General features: G+C 46.1%; 1 protein-coding gene across 9 annotated transcripts in view; it reads left to right on the top strand.

Moving 5' to 3' along the window:
- The window catches only part of OSBPL5 (oxysterol binding protein like 5), a 186,461-nt gene that overhangs the window by 90,044 nt on the left and 74,207 nt on the right, over positions 1–22,210 (top strand). Inside the window, exon 1 of one of the 9 annotated variants that reach the window (XM_005019771.6) lies at positions 21,723–22,069. The exons of the other annotated variants lie outside the window; for them this stretch is intronic. The gene's annotated coding sequence lies outside the window, so the exon portion shown is untranslated. Of the gene's footprint in view, positions 1–21,722; positions 22,070–22,210 lie in introns of those variants that run through there. 9 annotated transcript variants of the gene reach the window in all.

Genomic DNA, 22,210 nt, shown 5'->3' with positions numbered 1-22,210 from the left:
TCATGTTAGATTTGGGATCACTGGGGTTTTCCTGTAGGTCCTGATAGTGGGAACTGGGAGACTGCACAGAACTGCAACCAACACTGCAACTTCTTCAGTATTTTGAGTCTCTTGAAAAACAGGAAGGAAATAAAGGAACAGAGGAATTGTGTTTTAAAATCTGTGTTTTAGGGTAGCCTCGTGAGTTTTACAGTTTGATTCACGAGTCTGTCGTGCTGTGGCTTGGCAGTTCTGTGGGCATGCAGGAGTCTCCTGGCAATCACGGGGAGTCACGCTGAAGGACAAATACAGCCTCATAATTATTCTGGTCTTTCTGTGCAAGAAAAATGCCTCAGTGTCTGGAACTGCATGGTTTCTGAGTTTCTATGATGCTCCCCTTCTTGTCTTGTGACATTTGCAGCAGGAATGCAGAGTAGCGTTGGCCAACCAGCTACCTATTCTGGGCAGATTGCTCTTCCTTAGTTCTGTGGTACTGTGCAACGGGATGTTGTTTCTTTTCTGGAAGAAAAGGAAGCTTCCATCTGGAAAAGGAAGCTTATGGGTGGCTGGGCATTTTAAATAGAGGTTCTGTCCTGTGAGCTCTTGTGGCACAGAGCAGTCATGGCCCAGGATTTCAATGAATAGCTGTCAAACCTGGCTTCACTGTGAAGTCTGGATTTTTCCTGATGCAGGGCAGCCTTTCTGCAGACATCCCATGAATCCTACACCTCAGAGTGTGAGGTTCCAATTCTAGGCCTGGTCTTGACAATTCTTTTTCTTTGGGTCTTCCCCAGATCTTTGAAGAGCAAGTCAGTGGCAGCACCTCTTATCCATGCTTCTTATTGATCCCAGGTGATGGAGAGTGGTTTCGGGGCACCATGTTAAGTATTCATTGCATTGTAGTGAAGAAAGCATCTTACCGCTTAAATCAGAGAGCCCAGAAAAAATTCGTGCTGCTGTCTGTGCAGGACAGTATTGGAAGAGGAGCTGCACACTGTGGCCTTAACAGGCTGTGACAACAGCACAAATCATGACCTAGAGGATAGTAATTGTAGTCAAATTATTCCCTTACTGCTTCTATCGGCAGAATTTTCAATGTCACAGACATGACTTTTGTCTGACACCTGTACTCCCCTTCTCTTCTGCTTCTATGCCTGCAGTCACATCTTTTCTTTACCCATCCTGCTGTATTATATTTCTGGTTAGAAGCCCCTTCACATGCCGGCAAGGAGATCTGCTCTCAGAGTACTTCAGAAAACTCCCTGCAAAGAGCAACTTGGCCTTTATAACAGATGTCTGTTTGTCAGTCCAGACACAAAACAGGTAATGACTTGGGGTCGTGCCAGCAAGCCCCTTTCCTCTGCCTTGAGTAATGAGATAATGTTTTGCATTAACTCTGTCTTAGGCTGGCAAATCCTAGGAGAAGAATCTCCAGATGTATTTGTGGAGTTGGTAAAGCACTGTTAACGTAGATATCTGGCCATGGAGAGACTTGCATGGCATTACAGGCTTAGGGTTTGTTTTGGAATTGGTTTTGGTAACCAGGAATAATGGGGAGAAGACTTTCTGGCGGTGATTTGAGAAGGGATAATAGAACAGATAATTGGGGCCAGATACAGCAGATTACTTAGGTTCTTAATTTTCACTGAAGTGGGAAAGCCATTGAAACACAGACTCATTCTAATGAAATAAGTGGTGAAATTAAGAATGTAAATAGCTTGTTGAATAAGGGCCCTACTATGGTTTATGAGGAAAGCGGATGAGAAAGTCATCACATTAAAAAGATGTCCTTGTAGTAACAAAAAATAACCAGAAAAACAAAAGCAAAATATCATGTCTTCCCAGTTTTGGACAAAAATAAAACAAACAAAGAATAAAAGATATCTCCCGGTTTTGGGAATCTGTGCTAAGTTTCAGCCAAAGAGGAATGTTACTTGCACGAGGTAAAGACCAAGTTCCAAATTGCAGACAGTGAGTCCTCATCATGGAAATGTTGATCTGGTCCTAAATACAATTTTAGAAATAAGACATTGCTAAAAAGAACATAGCCAAGTCTCCTTTAAGTGGTCCTAATCACACACAGAATCACAGAATTTCTAGGTTGGAAGAGACCTCAAGATCATCGAGTCCAACCTCCAACCTAACACTAACAGTCCCCACTAAACCATATATCCCTAAGCTCTACATCTAATGGTCTTCATTAGATGGCAGAAATGCAGACATTAAACCTTCAGTCATTTTCACAAAGAGGAGGAGAGTTTCACAGATGTGCAGCTCTGAAATTCTGGGCAGCTTTTAGGAAATATTTAAATTTGACCACCAGAGTCTTTTTGCTCTTTTTAAACATACGTAACCAGGAGAAGACCAGAAGGTCTTTTTGTGTAAATAACTTGTCTCAAAATTTATGCTGATGCGATCTTAGCAGAGACAGATATCTCTGTGTGCACTGAAATATAGCGTGAGCTAAGGGAGAGAAGATGTATTTCAGCCAAAGATAAACAGTGCATCTCAAGGCTTAGGCTGAAACCAGAAATACCTTCTGCTAATAGGTGGCTGTCTTGGTGGTTGCAGCATTTCTTTGGCTTCTACTTAATGGGTGAAGATGCTTCCCCTGGGATTTTTTTTCCTAGTTTCAGAGTCCTGCTGCTTTGAGCATCTTTGCAATTGCTGAGCAGTGCACACATTCCTGCTCATTTTGAGGGCACTTGTCATGCATGTGTCACACAGCCAGGCCATCCATCAGTCCATGCAGAATGAGAGCATAAATCATTTACAAATTAAGAGGCTGAGACACTATATAGTGCTTTAGATGGTGGTACGTAAAGTTTTGTTAATGTGCCGTTGAAAGAGCTTCTAGTTGAATGCATTTTATTTTTCCAGAGGTTTCCTGGATTTAATGGACAAAAGCTGTAATAAAATAAATGCCAGTAGTCAGCAAATTAGGTTTTTTGCTGTCAGTTCTGCTTATCTGTAATGTAAGGCGCCTCTTGAAATATGTGTAGATGGATCAGGTCCTCGGATGATTGAATTCAGCCTAATTCCTCTGAAATGAGAAATACAGTGGGTGATTTAAGAGCCAGACCAAAGTGCAGCTGAAAGTGATTTGGCACGTCTGTCCATAAGCTTCTATGAGGTGCTTAAAACTCCTCAACTGGTGTCAGTGGCACGTAGACATGTAGAAGCTGGGCACGGAGCTGCTTCGCATGGTGCCAGCTGGAGGTCTGGCTCACCAAAGCTGGCAGTCACGTTACTGAAGATGCATACCCAGGTACCATGGGACTAAATTTCTTTAAACACGAATCTAATACTGGTATCTGTGTCCTCCATGTGTACACGTATATGCATCTTCATAGATGGAAAAAAAAGGAGAGCTGCACTGTACTTCAGTGAGCTTATTTTATTTGTGTGGCTGCACCCACCGGAGTTGGGTGCCAGAGGGGGCAGGAGGAAAAGAGTTGGGAGTGTTGTGTTGCCCCCAAGGGAGCAGTGCTGAGTTGGTTATTAGATGCAAACGATTTCAGAATAGTGGGAATTGTCCAGTAAGTTCAGTGCATCTGGGAAATCGTTAGTTTGTCCTCTTGTGATGTGCTCCGGGAATGGACTCAGTGAGGTCGCTGGTGTGTTCTCCTATTAGTTTGCCTTTCTATTGCAGCAAAGCTGATGGGCTGACAGCACCAGACTTTTGCAGGAGATGATGAATGAAGTGTAGAACAGCAGTCCCAGACACTGCCAGGTCACAGCTGCTAGCAAGCAGAGAGTTGGTCCTGCTGCAGGACCAAAACGGAGGTGTCTTGAGTTCAGCATGAGTCATGCAAAACAAATTCTGCTATTCTAAGTGAATGACTTTACTTTTTGCACTTTATCCAAACCAAATCAAAAAGCCACATCAACGGGAAAGAAAATGTTTCAAGTCACGAAGCAAGCTGGGCACCAGAAAGGGTCTATTTAATCATTTGCATGTGTTGAATGGGGAAAAAACAGAAAGCAAGTCACTTACAGTAGCAGACGTTTTCAAGACTTACCCAGAGCATGGTTTTTTGTTGTTGTTTGTGTTTTTTTTTCCCCAATGTTTGTGTGCGACTGCACTGTAATTGGTGTCACAGGTTTTCCTGGTCACTATCCTGCTAAGTGAAGTCTGTACCTGAGATGCGGTCTGGGCTCTTGCCCTGGGGAGTTCATGTCGTAGCTCAGACCTGCTACAAAACAGGCAGCAGCAGAATGCTGGCAGGACAGAAAGCAGCAAAAATCACCCTGAAACTTGGAGGGCTGATTGGGGGAAGGACCAGTTGTGCCTCGCAGCCAAATCCATCCCAAGAGCCCTGTCAGACCTCTGAAAGTAACTGGTCATAAAATCCAGTAGCCACCTGAGGAGCTCTGCAGCCAAAGCCTAGTCTGAAATCACAGAATCACAGAATCTCTAGGTTGGAAGAGACCTCAAGATCATCGAGTCCAACCTCTGACCTAACACTAACAGTCCCCACTAAACCATATCCCTAAGTTCTACATCTAAACGTCTTTTGAAGACTTCCAGGGATGGTGACTCAACCACCTCCCTGGGCAGCCTGTTCCAATGTCTAACAACCCTTTCAGTAAAGAAATTCTTCCTAACATCTAACCTAAAACTCCCCTGGCGCAACTTTAGCCCATTCCCCCTCGTCCTGTCACCAGGCACATGGGAGAACAGGCCAACCCCCATCTCGCTAGAGCCTCCTTTAATATACTTATACAGAGTGATAAGGTCACCCCTGAGCCTCCTTTTCTCTAGGCTGAACAAGCCCAGCTCCTTCAGCCGCTCCTCATAGGACTTGCTCTCCAGGCCCCTCACCAGCATCGTCGCCCTTCTCTGGACCCGCTCAAGCACCTCGATGTCCTTCTTGTAGCGAGGGGCCCAGAACTGAACACAGTACTCGATGGTGGCCTTGCAATGAGAAATGGTGGCCTTGCAATGAGAAACAAAAGAAATCCTGGGCTGGAACCTATGTTAGAAGCTTATTGGGAGCTTGAAGGACTGGCATGGTGATGTGACTGGCCTGCTTTGAACATCCTACCACTCCTCTGTACCGTAACACATGCTGCTTACCTCTGGTTCTCATTCTCAGTTTTCCCTTTTGTCTTCATCAGTTCCCAGACATTTTCCAAGCTGCATGGCAGCAATCTCAGCTGCTTGCAAGGGGTGGGACAGGCAGTTAGGGAAATGAATCCATGTTGTTTTAGCTGCCTTTTTCCTCCCAGTACCTTCCATCATCAGCAGGAACCTCTTTGTTTCAGGCAGTACGTTGAAAACGAGCCTGAAGTTGGTCTTGCTGCTGTTCTAGGAGAGCTGTCGTGTATTGAACATCAGGACCTTTTGCAGGGGTTTTTCATGTCAGATGGTCTGCAGATACTGTTTGTTTAGGTTTAGTCATTCTGTGCGAGGCAAGGCTGTGGGAATGTCAGCTTGCTTTCTGAAATGCCAGCCTTTCTCGGAGAGCTCTTGCTTTGCTTTCCAGATCTGTTGGTGCATTTGGGGAATTGCTAGCTGAGGGTATTTCTGTATGAATACGTACCTACTGATCAGCCGTTTATGAAAAATGGCTGCTTTGCATAATTTTTGCATATTTTCTCATTCCCTTAAAAATCAGCTTACGTAATCTGTGTAACAGTTATCAGACTATGACAAACATGAATTGTAAAATCAGGGAAAATAGCCCCGTGCGTCACTGAAAGGTATTTCCCTCTGGTCGCTTCTGGTGTCTTCTGAAACCAGAGAAGTTTCCCTATGAAGAAGTGGTGGGTTCTGATCTGCTTGCTTTAAAAATAGTGTGGCGCAGTGTGCGGTTTTGCTTCTGCAGCTTCCTCTGTGTGTAGCTCCAAGCTGACAAGATGCTAGTTTAGGAAATTATGAGCTTGGATATCTGGCCGTTATCAAAATGCCAGCGCTAAAATTGGTGAGCACATGCTAAAAGACTTGAAAATGTGAGAAGGCCTCTTACAGGATTAAGTCCACTTGCTTTCGAGAGGAAGATAAATTCCAGTAAAGGCTTTTTCCCAGCATTAAAATGACACTGGAATGATTAGTGCCAAAAAGCTATGTCCAACTTCCCATGTGCTTGCTCACCTGGACAGTTACTGAACTGGAAAAACAAAATGTTTGATCACTTCTGAGTTTCTGAAGTGACAAAATGATGCTTTCCCCCATTCTTGCATTTATAAAATTGAAAAATACAGAAAACTTGGCTGCAAAAATTTGCATGGCTTTCAGCAAGGGCAGGCACCTGGAAGGCACCTGGAACTGTCTGTAGGAAGTTGTTCTGGGGGGTGCAAATTTTCAATGAGCCACGTTCCTGCTCTTCAGATGGCAGAGGTACGAGTCCTGCATGGTCTCAGTGGGCACGTGGCTGAGCCCAAACACAGCTGTGCTTACTTCAGCCCTCACACATCCAGGTGCCCCGGGATATGCTGCTGTGGGTATGTGAGAACAGCACGTAGATGCCCTCATTGGCTTATGGTTTGTAATCAAACGGGGAAGCTTAGCAATAGGCCCCTCTTCTGCAAACATTTCAACATTTGAGTGTTCTCTGGTGTGACTAGAGGCAGGAAAGCCTTGGAGGGTATTGTGTTTTTTTTTAACCTGGGAGAGTTTTAGTTTGAAAAACAATATGAGGGGCCTGCCTCCTTTGTCTCAGACACAGCCTGCGTAGGTTTCTTTTCTGTCACTCTACATTCCTGCAGGAGCACAGTGGACAAGGAAAGCTTAACATATGCAGAGGCCTGTATACGTAAATAATGTGTTAGATTCAGCTGTAGGTACAGACACCGATGAAACTCAGAGGAGTGATCACAAGTGAAGTTACTCATCACTGTAAAACCAGGAATGAAGAAAAGATGTGGAGGTTAGCCCCAGTTTAATAAAATCATTTGTGTGCCCCCTTGAGATGCTGTATCTTGGCTAGAAACCCCTCAAGGTACAAACTGCCATGCAGCATTTTATACAGGCAGGCAGGATGGATGTTGGTATCTCCAGGTACTGAGTTTCTATAGTGATCTTGTTTATCTTCCTCTGTTTACTTGCTTTATATTGTTTCATTACACCACAAAGAGATCCACGTGTTGTACCTGAATCTTATCTATCCCCAAAGTTGCTGCTAGCCCATTTAAGGTTTTACTTGTTTATTTGCTGAGTGACTGCAAATTGAGAACTTCTCCTCAGTGGTCCCTCTGAAAATGCTGATGCAATCCGTGCCCCTTCCCCTGCTCCAGCTGTGAGAAGCTCAGGCTGCTGTGCTGCCTGCCCCTCCAGGCAGTGAGCCTGGGGCAGTCCATTCAGTATCCTGCTATGGGAAGGGGTAATGAGAGGGGGACTTAACAGGGTATGCCAGGCATCTGCGAGATGGGGTTCACAGCTGCAGGTTGGAGCATGTTAATGCCTTCAGCTTGATTAATCTGTTCATTTTGTGAACTCTGTACCCATGAAGGGTGCACGTCAGTGCTCAGGACTGCAATACTCTTATTTGCAGACAGATTAGAATACTCAAAGCTTGACATATGCCTTTTTGCTGCCCTGCCTTGCCATTGTACCTTCTCTTTTGAACTGGAAGCATCACAGGACTAGTGGGAGCAAAGATTGCAAGTACTGGGAGCCACCTTGTGCTCTGCTGAGATTATTAGGGGATTTGCCACCGAGCTGGGAGTGAATGGCATCAGGTCCTAGGCTTTGGTCTTGAAGACGTAGTTCTGATTGCATCTTCCCCGGTACCTTACTCCACCTGAACTCAGTATGCCCTCAGGGCCTTGCCTTGGTGTGCTGGGTTAGCAGCAGGGAAGGCTCAGTGTGGAAGATGAACCTCTTGTCCCACCCGCAGGTGTTTGAGCTGTTGGTGGCTTGCTTGGGATCTGCTGAGCTAGGTTGAGCTTCTCTGGAATTTACCTTCCTTCACCCCCTGCCTCAAAGTGTCTGTGCCAAGAGTGGACTCCTGAGCCCCTTCCCTGGTGGGATGGAAAGCTGGAGTGTAACCTAAAGCTTTCAAAGGGAAGGTCTCTTGCTAGCATGCAAAAACCACAACATCTCAATTCAATCACAGAAATGGCTGATTATATCTGGTTGAAATAGCCTTTGAGCAGGCCCTAGGTGACTGAGATTGGTGAATTTCAGCACAAATTGTTGAAATTCAGTTGCGTAGCAGTTCTCTACTGGGAAGTCTTGGGTAACTCTAATTAGAAGCTGTTGTAGCGATGTTAATAAGTTTGTCTACTGCTGCCCATGGCACTCTTGTTCTCAGTGTAAATAAATGAGTCAGTTGAAGCATTAGGAAAAACCATATAACAGTTGAGAGGATGAATCACTGGAAGAAGCTGTGGAAGAAAAGCTGTGCACTTTTCCTCACTGGAGGTCTTGAAAAGCAAGCTGGAGAAATACCTGCCAGACATGGCCTGGGTTTACTGTGTTGCTTTGGGCAGAGAAATGAGGAAAGAACGTAGTACAGGACTCCTGAGCTCTCTTCCAGCCTGGGATGGTAGGATAACAAATTCACTATAAACTAACCATTTCACATACCTTTCTTCTGTCTCTCTCATTTCTCCATAATGCACATTGCTCTAAGTGGTAACTTGATTTTTCTTGCAGACCCTTATTAAAAAAGCACTCTAACTATGGTTAATTGGCCTTCCCTGCCTGGTGCAGTAGATTAAAGACACCAGTGAGTGAGAGAGCTTCAGAAAGCCCAACAAATGGGCTGTGCTCTGCTGAATGCCCTTGTGGCTTCTTGCAGGTATTGGCAGCTGTTGTGGAACAGAGCAGAGATTGCCTTGTTTGAAGGAAGATTTGGGTGAAACAGGCATCACGTGCTCTTTGTTGCCATGTGCCTACCAAATGGAAACCTTCTGGGACAGCTACATCTGCACGATGACCTGCTGGGGGTCAGAGTTTTGGTAGTACTCCTGAGGGTAAAGAATGTAATTAGCTTTGTGCTGGAGAGCCAGAGAGAGACACAGAGGTAGTGATGTTGGATTGCATCTTTGGATCCTCCTGGAAGAGAGGAAAAGCACTGCTAGGATACTTACTGGATGTGCAGTTCTCCAGAGTCTGTTGCAGGTGGGGCATGATTTATAGCAACCATAAAGCAGCAATAAGGCTGCTTTAAACTGCTCTGGGGTTGAATTTGCCATTGGTTGTTACCAGAATTAGGCCTGTGTGTTCTGGTGCCTAACTGGATTTGTTCTCAATGTATGTGTTTGCACTGCTGCCTTCTGCTCCTGGCAGCTGGCTGTTTGGAAAGCCTGGGTATCATTCTTGGTGGTGCCATGGTCTCCTCCCTGCTGGCAGGAGCAGTAGTCTTTTTGCTCGCTAGTTCCCTTTCTGCTGGCGTTGTTTGTCAGGGCTTTGCACAGCAGAGAGCCAGAGAAGAGAGGTGAGGGGCAGGATTTGGGCTGCTGCTTGCTTTCCATCAGTTGTCTTGATGCTGTTTCTCCAGGCGTGAGATGCCTCCTTAGTCCTTTCTGTTCCAGGTACTGCTAGTTTCAACTCTTTATCTTGTGTAATGGTTTTCCCTTTTCAGTCTGAGATTTATGGCTTTATTTGTGGATGGATCAGCCTGAGAGCTGGGGACATGGCTTGCTGCCAAGGAGCAGAGTGAATGTAAAGAAAGAGCCTTTGGTGTAATGCCTTCTGCTGCGCGGTGTGTGACAGCTTCAGGTAGCAGGAGGGAAGCTGGGAAACAGCGCTGAGCTGCTGGCATACCTTAGCTTGCCTTTGTCTGGAAAGCCCATCACATGTGGAAAATGATTGCAAAGAATTGCTGCCTGGCCGGTCACTTGGGTGGTAAACACAGCTTGGAAAAAGTCGCTCTTCCAAATGAAGAGCATCTGCCCAAGGCTGCCAGTTTTAGAATAACTGGTAAACAAGCCTGACAGCACATCAAGACTTCTCACGAGACCAGAAACGCGATGTGTTTGTGCCCACACTGCCCAACAGGAAGAGTGAGAGTCCCCGCCCTACAAGTTTGTGCAGTTAAGCATGGGCTGGAAGACAAAAATGCAGAAGGTGTGGGTTTTTCTATTTTTAACTTCCAATCCACTGTGATATCCCCAAGACCATCAGATCTACATGACTAAATGATGGGGTGTTGCATGTGCGTGGCCATCTAGGTACTCAGGGTCAGCGCTGAGTGAGCTGGCTGAACCTCCCTCCTCCTAGTGGTTGCACTAAAGGTGCAAACAAAGCTCAAGTGGCCAGAATGAATCTGAGGGAGAAGCAGAAGTGGGAAATGTTTATTCTCTTTAAATATCACAAAGATAAACAAAGTGTTTGGTTATGTTCTTGAATTCACATTACCTCTGGAAACATCAGTACTGTCATTGTGAGAAGAAATTTGGGAACCATTGTGGGATTTCACTTCATTCAAATGCTTACACTTCTGCTACATTGTACTAGGCTAATAGATATATTTAGAATAGCACACGAAAAAAAAAAAAAAACTTCCTTGCAAAATGATGCTGTTTATCACCTTGGTGATAAATGCATTCAACCTGTTATGGGCATTTACACAGAATACCTGTGCTGCTGTCAGACCACCCCAGGGCACCGTGTAGGGCAGTGGGTAAGTGAGCTCCTTAGGGCAGGACCTGTTCTGTTGCTCGGTGGGAGGACGGCAGAAAGCACTGGCTCCACAGTAGCTTATTAACATGGCAAATACCCATTTTAGATATTTGAAACTTACTGACTCAGTATCTTCATCAGCAAACATTTTTAGCAGTTGTCATGTACTCAGCGTTTGTCTGTGTGTCTGTCATTTAAATCTCAAAATCACATCAAGCACAGGAGTTGCGTTCCCTGCGTAAAGACACTGAATCCGCGCTGTATACAAGGTAAAAATCCACTTTTTCTTTTCTCAGTATAAAAGCCTTTCTAAAGATAAGGCAAGCATGAGTCAGTTCCCTACATACTGCTAGTCTCATCTCCGCAATAATAGGCAGCGGCCATCTCTTTGTGATAACCAGGAAGAAAGAGATTTTTTTCACCTTTTCTCCCTGAGTATTGCCTTACTCATCATGACCACCCATTCAAATTAGACTATTTGTGGAGTATGGCATTACTCACTGGGTGGGAGATATGATCCAAGTTTGGTGTCTATTAAACAAGACTTTTGTTGCACTAGAGCGTTTCCAATGGGATCACCTCATTCATTTGGGAAATATTTGTAAAAGGGACTCCCTTCTGTAAATGAATCATGATTTCAATGGAGCAGTGCCCCACTGTGGTAGCTCCAGAGCCACCTCTCTGCTGGCAGCTTAATTGCACGTACTTGGGCTCTTCTGGAAAAGAAACCTGTGTGGATTCTTTGGAGCACTGTGCTTCCAGCCTTCACCAGGGTAGAGTCCTGAGCCTTGATGCTTTGTGCAAGTACTCCTATAGTCATCCTGATGTGTTTTTTTGCTTTTGTTGAAGTGCTGTACATACCTTGGATCTGGTGAAGGATTAAATAAATTGCTCTCAGATACCTGATGCGCTAGTCTCTTCGGAGAAAGCTCAATTTGTAATTAACATTTTTTTTTCTTGCTTTGAAGACACCTGGTTTTGTTAGTTGAGTGCTCTGATCAAGAAGGGTTGCTGTGAATTTTTATTCTGCTTTGAGAAGAGCAAGCTCGGTGCACAGGCTTGGTGAGATGCCAAGACAACGGGCTTTTATTTTTGAAGCTGGAGTTCTGTTTTGTGCAAATGTCACATAAGGACTGTGAGGTGAGTTGAGGGAAGAACAGGGAAGCACTCTTCTCATCATGAAAATCCTAGCAGTGGCTTCGTACAAGAGCAGATAGTGGTCTTAAACGTAGCAGCAACTCGCTGATTGCTGAGGATCAGAGGAGGTTTTGCCAGCTGGGTGACTGGAGGGTCACTGTGCCATGCTCCCAGAAGGAGACAGAGCATTCCCAGCAACCTGCTGCTTGAGCTAGCAGAAACTTAGCCACAGCTCTCCTAAGGGAGAGTGAACGCCTAGTGCTATTCATAGTTCAGTCAGGTTTAATTTTTGTAACATCGGAACTGTGAAACAAATGCAAAATGTTTCACTTACATCCCCTGTGACACAATCCAGAGCAGTCAACATTTGGGGCCAAATCTTCAGTCATACTGAGTGGCTCCAGTGAAGTGTTCCTCATGAAAGGCACAGGCTGTATGTTTGCTTTGGTTCACCTTCTTCACAGTTTGCATGACTGGGTTTCCCCATCCCGCCTGGCTGAGGAAGCTTTTAGGGGCCACTAGAATCTGTCTGTAGTTCCCTCCTGTCTCCGTAGGCTCAGGGTAGGGGGATTTCCCATTTTAGTGTCCTGGAGGAACCTACAAGCTGACATTAAGCTCTTGTGAAGGATACATTTTTGCAGTTGTGATTGATTTTTCTGGTTTGATTCTGTCCCTTCAAAGTTCCTTTTTATGCATGTTCAAAAGATAAATGATGCCTCTCTGCACACCACATGCCAAAGTTTACTATTGCCTTGCTCATTAAATAGCAATGAACTTCTTTGTTTACAAGCACAAAATTGATACATAAGATACGTAAGAGTACAGAGGCACTAATTTGAAATTTTTGATACTTTTTATGCATAGAACTATGGCATGAAACTTTCTCAGTCTTGGCGTTTCTCTTTTGTTAAAAGTAAAGTTTCTACATAAATTCATTTTTTTTCCTGTGAATGTTTTTTTTATTATAAATTCTCTCCATTAGTATTTTGCACAAAGGTAGACTAATTGCATGGGCAGGCACAGTGGTAGGGGTAAAAATCTCTTCCAGTGACAGTGTCTTGAAATAGCAATGGGTTGAGATATCGTCACAGCATAACACTGTGGGTTGATCTTGCTGCCTTTCTGCAAAAATGAGTACTGTGACTCCGTGTGTGCATCCCTGTTTAATTACATGGGGTCCTTCTGTCACTGAACAATTAGAGTATGGTGGATGCCTTCAAATAGTCACAGATCTAAGCCAAAACTAATTCCTGCGTACTTTTTATCCAGCTTCATCTGTACAGTAACGCCTCTGTTGTGCTGTTAGTGCCAGCTTTTGGCTCTTGGCAGGGTGAGGAAGGCCGTGTCCCTGAGGAGTGTGATGGAGCGAGCCCAGCAGGTCCTGCCCACGGGTCTGCGTGGGCTGGGTGCAAGCAGCACAGAACCCCATGTGCTGGCCAGGCTGGCTGCCCCCAGGCACCGCCTGGACGTCGTGCTCTTGCAAAGCAGCTGTGTGTGTGCTCTGCTCCTTCTGCTCATAACGTGCATTTGGCCCTCGCGGACCGCATTAAGCTTCCCCAGGGCCATTTAACACCCCTGGAACTCCTGACTCAGGGCTCACCAGCTGAGAACTCAACATTTGAAGCCTGATTTGAGGGGATTAAACACACACTTGGCTTGTCTTTCTTCTTGATTGCCTGTCCTGGGCAAGCACTTTGCTTGCACTCTTGTTGCCAGATCCTCCAGCAAATACTGGTGGTCCATGAAGTGAGTCCACTCCTCAGAGCTGTGAAACACCGGGCCAGGACTGCATATGCGGGCTGCAGAGATCTTGTACTCCACTTGTGGTCACCTGCTGAGTGCTGCAGGGAGCTTCAGAGAAAAGATGTTTGTGTTGCCTTTCCTCCACAGCTGTGCTCCAGCTATAGGATTGCAGATCACGCTCTATATTTCCCATTCTGTTATATATTCAGTCTGTTTTTATCCAAGAGGAAATATTCCAGAAGCCAACTGGGCTTGGACTGAAGTGTCAGCCCTGGTTCTCTGCCATCTCCAGCTGATCTCTCCTCGTCCATTCTGTCACTGGGCCACCAAGGGAAGAAGTCTGGGGACTTGGCCTCAAGCAGTCTGAGTCGCACAGCTGCAGAAATGGATTTTCTTGGCAGAAGTGACTGTGACAGGCGTGGCTTCAGAGAAAACCCTTTGACAACCATGTTGCTTTGCCATTTTAAAAATGTCAGAAACGTTTCTTCTGAACACACTCATTTGCTTTTGATTTAGAAGCAAGCCCTTTGATGTGGAGAGTGGATCTGGGGCCTGAGGTCCTTCCTTTGGGCGTCCACCCTTTCCAGGGAAAGTAGAAAATAAAGGCTGTTTTCTAAATGGGAGGGTTTGAGCCCTACTATCTTAGCTCTTAGTTGTCTGCCACGTGCTGTACCCCTGAGCCTCAGGCACGTACGGCGTTCTCCTGGCTGGAGTGCAGGCACTGGCATTCCTCTTCAGTTGCAAGTCATTCCCTCCTTGCTGTGCAGCCGCTCTGGTTAACCACAGAGCCCCATTTAAAACCAGAAGCCAGCAAAACACGATATCCAGCTATCTGTAGCATCAAAGGGTGTGTTAGCTCTTCAAAGGCAGCCTGGAGCCTCACAGTTGTCTTCTCAAACAGATTTGCTCTCTGCTAAATGAAAAAAAAGACACGGTGTCAGTGGCCTCGCTTGCATCAAAGCTGGTTTGCCAGCTGTGGGTCTGGCTCCTGATGTCTGGTATGTTCTTTACCAGCGGAGATAAGGGTATTTAAAGTGACCTTATGGAGGTTTTTGACTCCCTCGGTGGTGTTCCTCACTGCATCTGGCTCAATTATTGACTTTCTTACCATTGCTATAACATCTTTTCTTTTGGGGAACTGTTTTTTTAAAAGCAAAACCACATAGATCTGAAAACTTTAAAGGAAAAGGATTCGTGAAAAGGGAGCAGAACTGGCTCTTTCCAACCCTGGTTGCTTAAGGCTGGATTCAAAAGAGGCTGACGCAGCCACCGCCTTGTGTGCGGGCTCATGGGTCTGCCTTCGCTTTAACCTCCTGTACACAGTGTTTGTCTGTGAAAGGCCGTCATGAAAACATGAGTGCTGGAAGAAATTAGGCTGCTTGCTTTTTGTTTGTGTTTCCTCCTTTCCCTTCCTTTCTATTTTAATGAAGCACGGTATCCTCATGTAGTTCCAGTTAATGAAGTCATCTTTAAGCAGTTAAAGTTAATGCAAATTAAGCTTAATGTGCTGTGTAATGTAAGTGCCCAGTGCATTCAGCGAGTCAGTACTGGCTGTGCTGGAAAAACTGACCATTGAACAAATTACAGGAGTAGTCCGAAGTATGATTTTTTTATTTCTGTAAACAAGTATCTAAATCATGTTAGGAGGCATCAGAACTTGAGTCTACCACATTCTCTGATAAAACAAAGCAAGATCTGAGCATTCACAGAATGTCTTGAGTTGGAAGGGACCTTATAGATCACCCCATTCAAGCCCCCCTGCTATGGGCAGGGATGCCACCCACTAGATCAGGTTGCCCGGGCCCTTATCCAGCCTGGCCTTAAATACCTCCAGAGGTGGGGCGTCCACAGCTTCTCTGAGCAACCTGTGCCAGTGCCTCTCCACCCTCTGAGTGAAGAATTTCCTCCTAAAGCAGTGAAAGCTGAGTTTCTCAGGGGTTGGACAAATTTGTCTTTTTCTGGAAATTGCAAAGTCTGAATACATCTCATCAAGAATTATTTTTTTCTATTTTTTTCTTTTTTCTTTCTGCTATTTCATCATCCAGGACCCTGTTTCTTGCCAGAAGTCCTTCGATGTCTGCTACTATAACGAAGTACTTAGACCAAAACTTGTTGGCTTCAGGTGCTATGGGTAAATCCGAAAACAGACCAAAGCTGTAGATGGGGTTACAATTTTACAATTTAATATACAGCACTTCTTTGTTCTCTCTTAATAGCAGAAGTCAGTGGGGGTTTGGCTCTTGCAATGAGAAAACGAGAAAAAACAATTTCCTCTTCATCCCTTTTGCTGGCCTTTTTCTCACACTATATGTAAAACTTGTGTGTGAGGTTTTTTTCCTCCTTTCTTCAGTTAACTAAAGTTACACCAAGCAGTTCAGAGTGGCGCTCAAGAACAATATCTCAGCGTGTTTAGAAAGTTTACTCTGCCCTGTAGCACATTTTTCAATATAAAGCTCCTGTTGTGCTTGCTAGTGGCTGCGTGAGCAGTGCTTTCATCCTGCCCTCATCTGGGGCTCCCAGCTGGGGCCCGATATCCTTGGCCCTCATCTTCAAAGGGGGTAAAAATTGCATCTTGGTTCCCAGGCCTGTGGTGGCTTTTACTTTGCAAAAGCAAGCACTGTCCTGTTTTCTTCTCTGCAGCTTTGCTGTCTGCCCTCAAGAAAAGTCTTCTCCTTGAAGGTTTTGTGCATTGAAATAAACAGAGGGAAAGAACAACTCCCCCAAAACCAAACGCTGCCATTTATTGGCGGCGGGGCAGCAGCTCAGGCTGACTGGGCAGCAAGCGCAAATCCTGTCTCAGCTGCATGGTGTCACTGGGGAATATCATTACAATAGAGCATGTTTCAACAGCAGCGTTTCCTCAGTGTCCTAGCCCTGGAAAACCTCCTTTTGCTGGATGTTCACCAAGTTGTTAATGGAGAGTTTGGAAACGGCGATCAGATGTGGCCAGATTTATAAACACACGCTGGCTGTGTTCTTGCTTCTTCCTGGATCGTGGGACCTAATCGTCTATTTGGAAAAAGGGCTGCATTTTCTCCTAAACTAGGCCGCAGAGGTCCAGACCTACTCCTACTTTCTGATGGGCTTGTGTTCCCAGAAACAGACATTAAATATGCGAAAAAAGATATTTTCAAGATGAGCCTATTAGCCAGAAACATCCTGAGAAGAGTAATTTGCCTGGAGGGACGGATGGTGAATAGATACTTGCTGCCCTCAGTACTCCCTGATTGCTGCCATTTCAGGCTTCTCGATTATGTCCTGATAGCTCATGTTTTCAGATGCTTTCTGGCTCATTGTCCTCGCATGTCTCTGTGACTTTGGGATCCAGCATTCTTTGAACTGCAAGTGATTCTGTTTGTTTTTTGTTTTTGAAAAAGGGCATCTTCAAGTGTCTGAATCTGTAAAATCGTACCATTCTGATCATTTTCTTTCATTGCTAATAGGGCATAATGCCGGTCCTCGTATCCCTTTTCTACCCCCTTCCTGCAATATTTCACTCTTTAGGTACAGTGGAGTCCCTGTGAAAGTAGGAAGATTTGGCTCCTCCAAAAGTCAGCTCTGTAGTGAAACGGCAAAGCCTCACATGCACTGGTAGGGATGGTGGCAGTGACAGTCCTGTGATGTATAAAAGACAGTAACGCTGTAAATTAGCCAAGTTCTTAATTCACGTCCTTTCAGGGGACTGCAGTCATGGAGCAGGCCTGGTTCTGGGCTATTCCTGATGGTGTTGAACTTCAGGAATGAGGGTGCTGTGGTTTAGAAAGGTTGTTTTCTGTATGTAAGCTAAACGGATGATAGCAGCAGCATTGCTGTGTTGCTGGTGAAAAACAACATCCCATCAAGACTGTGCTTCATGTAAAGCAGCAAGCGTGCTACAGTACCATCACTAACCCACTTGCCATGGCCCTAATAATTTATGAACCGAAAACGGTGATATTTGGGCAAAAAGCACCCTTTAGCGTGCAGGACTGCTAGTGTAAAGGAAAGTTGGCATATCTCCAGCCTTCTCCCTCCAACCTGACTCACAGCTTCCTCAGCTGTGAGGCAGGGAGGGGTGTGGTGTCAGGAGCTCCTTCCCCAGCCAGGGCTCAGCCTGCCCGAGGTGCCCTCCCTGCCCCAGCCCTCCCTGCCCCAGATGCTGATTTCCTCGGTGCTGCAGTTGAAGAGTGACTTGGGAGAACCCAACTGAGAGAAGATGAGCAGTACCTCTCGCCTGAAATGCCATTACTGCTGAAGTTGTTGGCAGAACTTCACTGGGTTTCTGTGGCCACTGTCTCACACCTTGTTGTCTCAAAAGATCCAAATGTAAAATAAAAACTCTGGCAGCCACTTAATATATGAGAGGCTTGAGATGTGTATAGGGAATTAATTAGGGGAACAGCAGGAGATTGGTTTGGGAGCTGTCTAGGCAAAGCCACTGGCACTGTCTGTGGAATTGTCTCAAACCACAACAGTAATACCATATATTACTTGGAAATTTGAAGTCTTAGTTTCTACAATTTTTTTTTTTTAATCGAACGATAGGGAGCTGGTTAAGACTTGGCCCTCTTCACACAGCATCTTGGATGCAGTGTAAGAACACAGATGAATGAAGTGTGTTTGTTTTAAAAAAAAAAAAAAAAAAAAAAGGCTTTAGATTGAAAATAGTGTGAGAAGGTACAGCATGAAAGAAATCATAAGAATGTTTGAGAACATGGACTCAAAATCACAGTTTTGTTTGTTTTTTTTTTTATCAGAATTTTGGTTATAAAATGGTTTAACCTGTTGCTTACTACAAACTAAGGGCTTGCCCATGTCCTCGCAGTCATGCAGTTGTGGAAACGTGCAGTTAATGCCTGGAAGCAGTGGGAAGGCATGGCTGAGCATAAAGCAGAAAGCAATTCTTCCTCCGTTTCCTCTGCTTCTTGCTAAATGGGAAGGCAGCGCTGCGGAGCCAGTCGTGTTCCTTTTGTGTCAATATGTGTGTCTCTGTGCTCTGTGAAGGCAGGAAAACACGAAGCTCAGATCCCTTTCGCCTCAGTGATATTTCAAGAGGATTCCAGGCCAGAAAAAAAGGAATGAAAAAGAGAGGTTATTTCTGGTTGGTTGGGTTTTTCAAGCTAGAAATACCCTGTGGAGACTGTACGATCAGGGGAGGCCCGGTGGGCTCGGTTGTGCCCAACCATCCCTGCCAGAGCCGCTGGAGGAGGCTGGGCCGGTGCTGGGGCTTTAGTATGCTCCTCATCCAGCTAGAGGAGGGTTATGAGCTGCCTGCCCTCCCTGTGATTCAGAGGAATTTGAAGGGAAAAGGTGTGCCTTTTTTTTCCCCAGGAAATCAGAAGACACAAAGGGAGATGCCTCTGGGCCTTAGCTGCTTGGGTCGTAGGAAGAAGCTGCACTTTGTGCGACGTGGGCTGGTGGCTGTGGCTGAGCAAATTGGGCACAGGGGAAAAGCACTGGCGTAGACCTCGAGGTGGGAGTGTGCTGGGATTTTCCTGGACTGGTTAACGAGCTCTTCCCAGTTTGTGATGTCTTTGAAAGCACCTTCGCTACTGGAGCATGAGCCACTGAAGGGAGCTGAACGTGCTGACATCATCCAGGCTGCAGCTTGGTTGTTTTCGAGTTGTCAATTGATCAGGCCATTGATTTGTTGCATGCATCATAAATTGGGGGGATTTTAAGTGTGGCAGTGTGCTCTAAAATCTGTATTTATGTTGTTAATTTAGCAGCACACAGCTGCGTGTGCTACTTGGCCTTTCTTTAACGGCATTTCATGGTGGTCATGTGACTGTTGTCCTGTTTTTTGAAGATGAAGATGCATTTTCTGCTTTTTTAGAAAGGCAAACAGTTCAGCCAAACTTCTAACGAGAATCACCTGACAAGCTTTGTGACCCAGGCATGCATTTCCAAGTACAGGAAGGAAGCTGTTGCTCAGCAGAAACAGGGCATAAACAAAGAAAGAAACAGTGGGGCTGTGATTACTGGGCACGTGGAAAAAGACTTTCAAGCAAGTCTTTTTAAGATCAAGAGTCATTCAGACTGATCCCATCAGCGCTCATCCCAAGCAAGCCACCGCTGACCCCAGTCCAGCTGAGCGGGACAAGCTCTCGAGAGCAGCCACGTACTAATTCAGCAGAAACGAGTTGATCCTGCACTGGGTGGCGTAAGGAAGAGGCAGGACATCTTAGAAGGAAGGTAGAATAGCTCCCTTTGGGAACTAAGTTGAGGATTTCCTGTTGTTTTGGCGTGGCCGAGATGGCAGAGGTAGATGTAACATTGCCTGCTAACGATGCAGCAGGAGTTTCCCTCTCTGCCTTGTTGCTCCTTGCGCAGAGCCAGCAGCTCTTGTGGCTGCCAAGGGCAGAGCACGGTCCAGAACTGCAGGCTGCTCTGACATTCAGCAGCTTGGTAGGGAGAAGGGGTTGCTAAGAGCTGCCTCCGCATCTTCCACTGCAGAAATCCCCCAGCTTTTGGAGGCGACCAGCTGCGGGACAGTTGGATTTGCTGGCGTCGCTGCCAGTGCCAAACAACCTGGGTGAGTGCTGAAAGGCTGACCTGTCTTTGTAGGGCCGGCTGGTGGGAAGGGGGAAACTAAGAACCCAGGGAAACATAGGGCCAGAGGGAACCTTGAGAGACCACCAGATCTTTTTCCTGGGCAAAATTCTTTCTGGCAGCATCTCTTTGGTGTGCCCTCAAAGATCTCCTGTAGCCCTTGCCTGTCCTCAATGTGTCCTTCACAGCCAGGAGCCCATCTGCATCCCCTCGTCTCCTCCGAGACCTCAGACTCCTTGTGCTGCCAGCTGCTTGTGTGCCTTTCTCTTCAAATTCATCCCAGTTTTTCCTTTGGGCCCACATTACCCACCCACATGGGGTTTCTTTTATAACCACTGGAAAGAGAGAGACACCCTTGTGTACACGCTGCCTCCCAGACCCCAAACTCGCAATGGTCCCTTGGTTCGGCATCACTCCCCACAGTGGCAGCAGGATCTGGGCCTGACATGTGAGCATGGCCTCCCACGAGGATTTCAGCAGTTCCCCACTGCAACAGTGTCTCTGGTAACTGAAATTTTGATCTAATAAAAGATCTTCACGTCTCAGCAGATGCTGCGCCTTCATCAAGCCATGGACTGTCAAGTGCAGGGGGTGGTATTGGTGCATGCATTTTAATCCTTGTTTGCACAGTGCTTTGAAGGTGTAAAACACCTCGGAAATGCTAGCTTTTTATTGTTACTATTATCACTGTCATCTTAATTTTCTACTGTTGTGGATATCACTTATTCATGAGAAATCAACGCAACAAGTGGGAGTTCTCCCAAAGCTTTTTAGATCATATTGTTTGCAGTCACATAATGCCAGATGTCTCAGAGGAATCTGATCTGACACAAAACCAGACAAGTCACTAGAAAACTGTATACAAAAAGACACCGGCTGCTACACTACAGCTGGTGGCACCCATGGATATATATGTTATTTTCAAAGCCCTCCCTTTGCTGCAAAGGCCTGGACAGAGCACAGGCTGGGAAGAACAGCCACAACACAAAGAGCCTTGGGGGGCGAGCCTTGGCTGAGGTTTGTGAGTTTTGCTTATTACTTAATTTAGCAATATCGGGAAAAAACAAGAAAGGAGAACAGTTGGAGGTTTTCCAGGCTCGGAATGCTACATGCAGAAGCAGAGCTGTAATTAAACATGCTTGCCTACTGAAATATGTGTACAATCGCTATGGGATACTGTAACTAGCAACATCTATCTGACTGTTCTTAAAGCCGAAGCAGCAGTTTTGTGCTAGCATCTGCTGGCTGTGCATGTGCTTGGTAAACCTGCCTCTGTGTGGCACCTTCTACACGGCTTCCAAAATGATGCTGGAGCAGCCGAGGAACCTTTGTACAGTGTGGGTATATCTGAGCCCCGCGTGGTGCACGGAAGGATTTCCACCACTGCCGCCCCTATGCTGTTGCAGGTGTTTACTTTCTCCCTTACAGATTAATTGTAGAAAAGAGTGAGCTGCTTCTTTAATTATTGTTATTATTGCACAGCGATTCTGTATGCCAAGGAGCCTCTAAAAAAGAGAATGGGTGGGAGGGATTATATATGACAGGAGTAGAGTTGCAGATTGTGTATTGCTGGCCCATTTCGGTAAGTGGCTCTAATTCCCTCTGTGCTGCCCTGCTGCTTTGATCAGCAATGAAACTGTTAACAGCGCTGACAACTAAATAATTGTCTCAACTGGCATCGCGTTTTAAACTTCCCCTGGCGAATACTGGCAGATCACACCCCTCAGGGCTATTGTTCCAGCTTCTCTTCGCTCCTAGCGCTGGGTCGAATCGCGCTGCGCTTATTTTGAGGATTTTCTTCTGCAGCCACCCCGCTCAGGGAGTCGCTCTGTTTTTTCGAGCCTGGGCTGGGTGCGTAGACGGCGTGCCGGCAGCGTGTGGGAGGCGTGCTGCATTGCCATGTGCCCCCGGAGCAGAGGCTCGGCATGCGGGTGCCAGCCCTGGGTCCTGCGCTGATCCGCAGCTCGGAGGAGTGGTGCGTGTGGGAGCGGGCTGGAAAGCCTCTGCGTGCGCCTAGTGCGAGGGTTTGGGGAAGGGACAGCTGCCCCGAGCACAGGCGTCGCGTGGGAGAGGAGAGGGTGGCCGGCTGAGACAGCAAGCACCACGGTGAGTGTCTTTTCCTCCTTCCGAAAGCCCACCCCAGCCTTCAGGGCTCCCGGTAGCTCTTCAAAATCTCCCCTCGCGTAGACTCTTCCTTTAGTGCTTCCGGGCTCTCCTTTTTACCTGCCCTCCTCTTCTCCCCTTGCT

This window comes from Anas platyrhynchos, chromosome 5, assembly GCF_047663525.1.
Source record: "Anas platyrhynchos isolate ZD024472 breed Pekin duck chromosome 5, IASCAAS_PekinDuck_T2T, whole genome shotgun sequence".
NCBI classification, from domain to species: domain Eukaryota; kingdom Metazoa; phylum Chordata; class Aves; order Anseriformes; family Anatidae; genus Anas; species Anas platyrhynchos.
This window is presented reverse-complemented; position numbering and strand designations above follow the sequence as displayed.